This window comes from Myotis lucifugus, unplaced genomic scaffold (genome assembly GCF_000147115.1).
Source record: "Myotis lucifugus unplaced genomic scaffold, Myoluc2.0 scaffold_41, whole genome shotgun sequence".
In the NCBI taxonomy this organism is placed as follows: Eukaryota; Metazoa; Chordata; class Mammalia; order Chiroptera; family Vespertilionidae; genus Myotis; species Myotis lucifugus.
The window spans coordinates 6812919-6822679 of NW_005871089.1; the positions used below are offsets into that span (position 1 = coordinate 6812919).

The window sequence follows — 9761 nt, forward strand, 5'->3', positions numbered from 1 at the left end:
GAAAAGGAAGAAATGAGGGATAAGGAGCAGGGAGGAAGGGGGACAGCTAGAGGGGTGAATGTGAAGAGGGGGTGGGATCAGGTTGGGAGACCCTCATGGCCCAGAACATTAACCCTTTCCTCTTAAGGCAGACCCAGGGACCTCACCACTCAGACAAGGTAAGTGGTTAGACTGCTGTCACAATCTTGCAGAGCTCCCTCTGCACAGCTCTGGGGATGGAGGACTCACTGTCTTTCAGTTGATTTCATTGAATAGAAATCGGCCCCCAGAAACCTCCCACCCTCAGTTTCACTTCTATGTGGGTTCATTGGCTCAGGGACTGCGGCGGCCCTCTTTTCACTGGGCTAGGATTTGGGGAGACACGACTGCCTAGGAGGCCCCCACTGACACCAGGACAATTCCCCCAACCCTGCCCTCATCTCATCCCTACGACAAAGTCCGGGTGACAATGGTGGACAAAAACAGGGACTCTGAGGGAGAAAAAGGATGTGAGCCAGGAAAACAGGGAGGTGGGGTGGGTGGGAGTGATATAGAGAGATACAGGGACCAGGGATGAGAGAGATACAGAGTCACTAAGAAAGAGTCAGAGAAAGATGTGATACTGAGCCAGTGAGAGCCAGATAGGCCCAGAGACACAGAGGGGGATCTAGAGGGAGAGAGAGAGTCAGAGCCAGGATGAGGCAGATCTCATGTGAACATATACAAAGAAAGATCTGGCGGCTGGGACAGTCCAACTCTGCCCCTTTCCCTGGTTAGGAGCAAGTTACCCCATGTTGGGGGTGGTGGAGGGAGGAACTCTGGCTCAGAGAAGATGCTGTGTGACCCTTCCAGGGCCACCTAACCTCTGAGCAATGGCTGCTGGTCTATAAAGTGAGGATGTGTTGACCCTGCTGCTGAGTGGGGCCTGAGACTCAAGGGGAGACTGGCCTGGCCCTTTGTTCCCTCCACTTCCCCTGAGACACCTGAGCCTGCAGATGACAGTGGGGGCTCTTCCAAGGGCTCCTAGTCCAGGACCCACTTGGAAGCCTTGGAGTTGGCAAACCAGGTGGGAGAGGAGTGTCTCGGCGAGCCTGTGTAATGTGCTGCAACCACATGGCACCAAGTGATGGAGTGTTTACCCTAAATATTGACAATGCATAAGTATTCATTTTCAGCACTAAGATATAAATACAGAGTGAGGGGTTGCAGCCTTCAGTAGTAATTTACTGGCTTATGCTGGTGGTGGTGAAAGGACAGAACAGGACTGATAGCTGTGTCCTTAACCCCTCTTCCAAGAAAAAGCTGCAGAATTTATCAGTTACTCAGCCTGCCCTTATCTCGGCCAATGGGAAAGTGGGGAAAACTAGCCCAAGGCCAAGAGTATGCTAGCCACCCCCCTGTCTTTGTGTAACCAGACCCTAGCTGCACCCTGCCCTTGCATCACTAGCCCCCGGCCCTCACTCAACCAACCGGAATCGGCCAAACCAGTGGTCAGAGTGTGCCCCCACCCCCTGACCCCAAGCCCTATAAATTCTTTGTTCTCTTGGAACTCGGGGCTCTCTCTTGCATCCAGTAATGGAGGCGGGGGGGGGGGGCGGGGGACCAAGTCCTGGGCTTGAATAAAAGACCCTTTGCTTTTGCATCGGAAAAGGCTCCCTGGTGGTGGATTATTGGGGACCCCGAACTCTGGGCATAACATTTTTGGGGGCACGTCCGGGATCCCCAAAATCCACGAGGGACCCCGATCCGTGGAGTCTGCCTGACCGTGGTAAGTGTCTGTGTGTTGTCTATTCTGTTCTGTGTGTTCTGTCCTGTGTGAGCTCACTTCTGAAATCTGTAATGCCCTAAACGGTCTAAGTCAGGGGTGGGCAAACTTTTTGACTCGAGGGCCACAATGGGTTCTTAAACTGGACCAGAGGGCCGGAACAAAAGCATGGATGGAGTGTTTGTGTGAACGAATATAAATTCAAAGTAAACATCATTACATAAAAGGGTACGGTCTTTTTTTTTTTAGTTTTATTCATTTCAAACGGGCCGGATCTGGCCTGCGGGCCGTAGTTTGCCCACGGCTGGTCTAAGTGGACGCACTGGGAGACCACGGGTGGGAGGAGTCGGGGGACGCCCCGATCCTCCATCTGGAGGGGCAAAGAAACCCCTCAATCTGAGACGAGGCGGGTCGCTCCCGCCAGTTGGCGCATGGCCATCGTCTAATCTGTAGCTTTGCTTCTGCGGAGTCGGAAGGTTGTTTTGGTTTTGCTTCCATAGAGTTGGAAGACTGTATTTGTCTGTGTTTGTGGGTTTTTTTTTCTGTTTTCTGTGGACTTACTGGATGGACGTTATGGGACAGACTCAAACTACTCCTTTAAGCATTATGGTTGTTTTAAAATCAAGAGCTGGGCCAAACCTGCTTGCCAGCCTCAGGTGTGGTTTTCCAGAACCGCTAGGAACTTGGGACCTTGAAGCTTACTGAATTCAAATGATAAAAAACTTATGTCTTGCATTTTTGAAGTTTATTCTTAAAAATGTTACTGCTTAAGAAATGCTGAATATTTGACTTGCCAGCTAAAAGTTTAAGGTTCGGATTGAATTGGGAAAAACTGTGTGTTGTGGTAGCTAAATGCCTTTGCTGAATGAATGTCTGGTGAAAGTGTGTGAGTGTGGAGGGAGGGGACCCACCCTCTCCTCTCCTTTGTGTGGCTTCACAACTTTGGTCAGGCGAGCATCTGAGTGAGGATCTGTGAAAACAGGTCACCCCCTCCCTTGTCTGTCTCTCGTCACCGATCATCATGGGGTCGGGACAAAGTTTGTTTGTGTGGGACTAGCCAATTTACTACAGAGAAGGGGGGCGGGGGTGTTGGCAGTTAAGTTACTGGCTGCAACCCTAACAGGTCTTATCAATGAATTTCAAGTTCACAAAAAGTAACTAAGCACAGTCTTTCTCTGCCCTGATTTATTCTTTTTAACCCCTCCAATGCTGAATCAGACCGATACCTGTTCTTAGTTTTATCATTAAAGGATTAAGGTTTCTAAGAATAAAAATTCTAATACGTTAAAAAAAACAACTAAACTCCCGCTAGAAAAGCGGAGGAGGAACAAAGCTAAAGTCCGCAGCCGCCCTGGTGATTTAGAACTGTTTTGCTAGGCAGACTTAGCCCCTGAGAGCCAGGTCAAAGAAGGGGGAGCTGAATGCCTGAGCTGCCCGCAAGGCCCCGAAGCCCCTGGTGGAGAAGAAGCGGCGCGCGCGGATCAACGAGAGCCTACAGGAGCTGTGGCAGCTGCTGGCGGGCACCGAGGTGAGGCTGGCGGGCCGGTGCCCAGGGGATGCTGAGTGAGCGGACGGGGGTCAGGGCATTGCCTGGCCTCACCTCCTTCCCCCACCTGGCGCCCCCGTCGGCGCAGGTGCAGGCTAAGCTGGAGAACGCCGAGGTGCTGGAGCTGACGGTGCAGCGCGTGCTGCGGGAGTGCTGCGGGAGTGCTGCGGGGCAGGGCTTGCGGGCGAGAGCAGCTGCAGGCAGAAGCCAGCGAGCGCTTCGCTGCCAGCTACATCCAGTGAACCCCCTACTTGAGTCCATACCACTGCGAAAGGGCAGCGGCTTCTAGGATTTGCTGGAGGACGCTCTGGCCGGGCCCCCGGGAGACCCTAGGCGGAGCAGCTGGCACACAGGAGGGGCTGATATCCCCTTCTAGTGCACTCCCTTGAAAGAGGCCTGGTTGCTACTCTGCCACAAAGGGAACTGGTAGAAAGGCAAGAAAGCAGGGCCCTAAGGGTTAACAAAAGGGCACTCTCCCTGGACCTGGGAGCCATCAGGACTTTGAAATTCTCCAAGAGAGGAGGAGTCTGACTCAGAGACTGGCTGAAACCTCGTTGGGTTAGAAGAACCGGAGGCTGCATATTGAACTTATAGACTGCAGTTTGCTGGGCAGAGGTCCAAGCCCAGTTATATAGGGGTTAAACTACCTGTGTACAGCAAAACAACTTTCTCCTGTGCCAGAATACATTTTAAGAAAATTGAATGCATAATAGACCAGTAAGCTGGGACAACTAGAATAGGGAAACTGAGCAGAAATCCTATCTTCCCTAAACCAATGACACTTGGGAGTAAATGCTTTGCATTTGCCTCCCTAAACAAAGGTTAAATCGTTTATGTCAATCTGATTAGTGTCATTTGTTGTCGCTGGGTGTGGGACAAATGAAGTTAGAAAATAAGCCTTATTTTGATTAGTTCTTTTATTCAGGAGGAGCCAACCCGGTCCCTCCCTGCAACATGAATGATAAAATGTATGTTAAGGAATTTTAAAATTGCTCAAACCTCGCTGCCTTGGGTCCAGTTATGCATGTGTAAGAAGGGACAGAGTAAAGTTTAGTAGCAGGCCAGAAGAAGCTGGCAAATCCATCCAAACCACCCAGCCGCTATTGACCAGAGCCGCCTGAGGCAGACCTCCTCGGACTGGCAACAGCTGACTCTGACTAGGACAGACTGGGCTTTTTCCAACTGGGCCAGACTGTGAACTTTATGATTGATACAGCGGCAGAACACTCGGTAGTTACTCAGAAGGTAGCTCCCCTCTCAGGACAGGAAGTCACCATTATTGGAGCTACCGGAACCACAGCTGCAGACTGTTCTGCCGCCCCCGCCGATGTCAGTTAGGCGGCCATCAGGTGGTTCATGAATTCCTATATTTACCAGTTGACCTGGTCCCTCTAATGGAAGCAGAAACCACTTTTGCCCCAGATGGCTCAGCACAGCCTTGCCTAGGTGAAGAGACCTCTCCAATGATCCTGTCCTTAGCAGTGCCGAGAGAGGAAGAATGGAGACTTTATACCCCCCAGCCAAAGGCCCTCACATCTGTTCTTGTTAGGCCCCCATCAGGGGACTTGGGCAGTGTTCCTGTTACCTGCCAAAATTCCCAAGACTGTAAAAGTACTTGTTCACTGAAAAGGTGTAAATATGGAAGTCTACAAGAAAAAAAAAATATTTAATTTAAAGCTGAATGCTCTGGCCGATAGCAAAACGCCCCAAGTGGCCACTGGGTTATTTTCTCAAAGGATGTTTGCTCCCTGTCAGAGGTGGAATCAGCCCACCCAACAAAATTTCTGTCTGTTTGTTTACTAGAGACTTTGATTTGCTCTGATATTTCTGTGTTGGGTTAAAATTTTGGAATTCTGGGGTAGATTTAAAAATATTTATAGATAAATAGAACCCCTGGTTAGTTTCCTGGTGTATTCTGGAGCAGGCTATTCAGTCTTGACAGAGCCAATGGGACCAGTAACATCTAAAAAGGCACCAGTTCTAAGAGCCACCGGACAAACTGCCTTTTTCCTTGGACATCAAAGAGGACTGTGGACCTCAGAAAGAACACGGTAACTCATTCGTTTCTAGTCATGCCAGAATGCCTGTACCCCTTACTTGGACGTGATCTCTTACAGAAATTACAAGCCACCCATAAGCTTGTTCGAGATGCCCTGCCAGTGCCACCTCGGACTCTGTACATCCTTTCCAGCCTGGGGACTCGATGTGGGTAAAAAAGTTCACGACCTCAGGACTCACCCCAACTTGAAAAGGACTATACCTGCAGAAAATTGTATAATAGACTCAGATGATGCCTGCATCTTCATAGACATGGCTTCAGAAAGACAAGGACGATTTTACCTTATATAGAAAGGTCAAAGAGTGGACTTTAGTCACCTCCCTAAAATGTTTGTATAGCCCTGCCATATCTCATGTTTAGTAGCGGAGGATTTGGCTGCCTGAAGCAGCCATGATGCCAATATTATGTTTCATTGTATTGATATGTTATATTAACCTTTGATTCTCTTGCAGGTTTGAATGTATGTTGGCTATCCTGGAAGGGGACTGTGTGGGGTGAACCCCAAGAGTAGAAGGTGTCTGGCTGCCAAGAGGGCAGGTGCCCAACTGGGCAAAGAAGAATACCCATCAGGTTTTGGTCTCCATTAAGAGACAGCTAACAGTTGGCAGCCTGTACTGTCAGGGTTGGTACAAACCTCGGCTGTAGAGAGCTGGGAAAAGCCCATTTGGAATGGAAGGTCTGAGGCATGGTTGTGCATTTTTAAAGGACATAAAAAGAAGGTTTAAAGGCTAATCTGAAAGTATGAAATTTAGAAAGGTTGTATATATGATAAGAAGGAGAAGAGAAACGTTGAAAGAACTAACAAGAAAAATCAGAAGATCTTAGAGCAGATCAGTATGTTTTTCTCCTTATATAATTCCTCTGAAATCTGGCAATGCTTAATAAGTCATGGCAATACATTTCTTTGCATGAAATCAATAAGACCGGTTTTCAATAGTAATTTTATTAACCGGAAACTTTGACTGGAATATCATGTTTTAAAGAAACGTGTCTGAGCTCTGAAGATTTGAAGCCAATAAGAGTGCCACAGGAAAAGCCTGGTATCCTGCTTGGGAGCCCTGAAGATGGCTGGCGCTGGAGCGTCAGGCCCATGCCCTACCATCACTGGCGGTTGGTAAGAGTAGAAGGGGAGCAATAAGGATGCCTCTGCATCCCTGCGGAACCCCCACTCGCTCTGGGCCGCAACGAGTAGGAGGGCTACTGAGATGGGCTTAAAACCTAGAGCGTGGGCTCAGGTGGAGTTGCTACAGGTGAGGGATTCACCTAATGTAGCAGATACTGCAGGCAGGCCTGATGGCAGCTGGATGGCTTGGCTTCCTGGCCCTACGGGGCACATTAAGATTCAGTCATAAAATTCCAGCAAAGGTAGTCAGTTACCATTCTTGTTGTGTTTATGCAAACATCAGGCCAAATTGAATACAGTAGATAAATTAATCTTGATTTGGCTTTTTAATAGCCATAGAGGAATTTTAAGAAGAAAAATCCTATTTCAATAGAGGTTGTTAAAACTAAAATGGTTTCTTTCCCTTCCACCGGACCATTTGTTATAGTTTGTCTCTGCCAGGTCACAAGCCCAGCTCCTTCTGTGCCCAGGACAGCAAGGAGCCTGACTGGAAGGTGACCTCTGACCAGACACACCCGCTGCAGATCACCCTCAAGAAGACAGTGGACCTCGGCGGACCCCTTGTAATCCTCCTGATGCTGTTGACTTTCGGCCCTTGCATTATTAACAGACTAGTCCAATTTGTCAAGAAGTGTATAAAAGTAGTTCAGTTGATAGTTCAGTCTGTCTCATGATTGAGCTGGAAGTTCCAAGACAAGGGGGAAATGAAAGGACAGAACAGGACTGATAGCTGTGTCCTTAACCCCTCTTCCAAGAAAAAGCCACAGAATGTATCAGTTACTCAGCCTGCCCTTATCTCGGCCAATGGGAAAGTGGGGAAAACTAGGCCAATGGGAAAGTGGGGAAAACTAGCCCAAGGCCAAGAGTATGCTAGCCACCCCCCTGTCTTTGTGTAACCAGACCCTAGCTGCACCCTGCCCTTGCATCACTAGCCCCCGGCCCTCACTCAACCAACCAGAATCGGCCAAATCAGTGGTCAGAGTGTGCCCCCACCCCCCGACCCCAATCCCTATAAATTCTTTGTTCTCTTGGAACTCGGGGCTCTCTCTTGCATCCAGTAATGGAGGCGGGGGGGGGGGGGGACCAAGTCCTGGGCTTGAATAAAAGACCCTTTGCTTTTGCATCGGAAAAGGCTCCCTGGTGGTGGATTATTGGGGACCCCGAACTCTGGGCATAACAGTGGCATGGGCACTTATGCTTGGCTATCAGGAGCATTTTTGCAATGACTTTATGATTGCCAGCTGCCACCTGAGCTCCTTTTCCTGGAGAAGTGGCTCCTTTGGGATTGCTACCTCTGCTGGGGGTGGGGCAAAGTGGTTATTCCTGGGCCTTCTTCATTCCAGGCTTTTGGGGTCTCTCCTGCCTTCCCCTCTTCCAGCATCTCCTGGCTGAACCCTGATGCACTTGAGTAGAATCAGAGGAGCTCCAATCCCCCTGTGATCTTCCGGACTGGGACACAGAGAAGCCACCCCAGGTACCCTCAGGAGCTCACACAAGGGGAACTAAGGCTCAGAGAGGAGAATCACATGGCAGTGGTGGCTTCAGCCCAGCATGTCCACAGCCTCCCACCCAGGAAGTTAAGCAGCAGGGTTCTTGCAGGAGGATGGGGCAGCAGAGATTATGGTACTCCGCAGATTGGACATGGGGCTTGCCCCATGCTGGCTTATCTGCTCCTTCTCTCTGGGCCAGCAACTGCAGGCCTTGAGTCAACTCCTTGTCTTGCCTCCCAGAGCTGGGGCATGGGCTTGGGGCATCCTGAGCCCTGCAGCCTGCACACCTGAGAGGTTTTCCCTTTGAGCTGGAACACAGAGCCCATGGCGGTGTTCAGGGGAGACTCCTTCCCACAGCAGAGAAGCCATACCTTCATGCTGTAGCCCTTCTGGGGTCCCCAAGCCTGATTCCTAGGAAGGGTGGGTTTGGGCTTCCCTGCTCAAAGTGAGAGCCCACCTGGGCTAGAGAGAGCTGGATGGTCACCTGCTGTCGGGGCTGTATAGGGAGTCTGTTTGTGGGGGGTCAAGTGTGCTGAGTCAGCATCATGAACCTGCCAGACAGAGCAGGGGTGGGGGTGGGGTCAGATGGGTGGGTGGATGTCTGTGGAAGGAGGGCTGAGGTTGAGCCTGGGACCCTCCCTTCTGTTCCTTGCCTGCCCCTCATTTTTACCTCTTTACACCATTGTCATAGAGGATTTCCATGACAGGCCTGTGCCCTCCAGGCCTGTCCTGCAAGAAACACCAATAGGCTCAGAGGATACCCAGGTGCCTGAATGGGATAACCTGGCCAACCACTGGCTGTCAACTCTGGTTGGCTACTCTCACAGTGACACGGGAAGTGAAAAATGCTGCAAAGACCAGCCACCACACTTTCTTCTCAGTCCTGGTTCCGATGATGAGTGGGGTATAGGCCATAGTGGACTCTCTTGAGTTGTTCCTTGGTGATTTTTCTGTTGGCTCTCAGCCCCATGCACACCTCTGTCTGTCCTGTACTGCAGACGGAAGTCTGCAGACCATACTCCAGGTGCCCTTGCTTGCTGACTCTGTTCAGCTCTTCCAAGAGGAGACACTAGCAGGTTCTGGCACCTGAACAATAGCTGCCTCTTGGTTCCAGTGCCAGTAGTGGTGGCACCTCCAGGGCACAGCACAGAACACCAGATCAGGGCCACAGAAGCCTCCTCATGATCAGATCTGTCTCCTCCTCTCCACCCCTTTGTACCACCTTATGCAACCTGGCCCTGGAGCTCCTAGGGAGGCTCCTTAAAAAAACTCCAATCCTTACTGGGCCCTGGATAGCAAGGAAAGCTGTCTCTTCCCTGGAAAATACCTTGCTTTTCCTATCAATGGATAACTCTCAGCGAATCCCAGCTCTCATGTGACACACTCAGGCCTCCAGCTGCAGCTGCAACAAGGGCCTCACTGGCAGCTGCTCCCTAATGTCTCCTCTGCTCCTCCCTCCCTCCTTGGGCTTCTTCAGCTTCCTGGAATTCTGGTGATCCACAACCTTGATTTGTACGTGGCCCTGATTCTACATTTTGGCCTCTCTACACACAGGTTCTTGGCTTCTGCCTCTGCCATAGATTGACTGCATCACTTGGAAGGTCATATTATGTAGGGGACCAGTCTTGGCCTATGGTCAGACATTCATGCCCGCTCCAGGGCAACTCAGAGGAGCCATTGAGCCTGGGAGTCGGGCCAACTTATTTTTATTTACCTCATTTAAAATTTTTCAATTACAGTTGACATTCAATATTATTTTATACTAGAGGTCTGGTGCACGATCGGGGCCAGGGAGGGAT

The 9761-nt window shown here is 50.3% G+C and overlaps 1 pseudogene; it reads left to right on the forward strand.

Moving 5' to 3' along the window:
* The first annotated feature begins 448 nt into the window (after positions 1–448).
* Positions 449–9052, forward strand: LOC106697012 (annotated as a pseudogene).
* Positions 9053–9761: the final 709 nt, after the last annotated feature.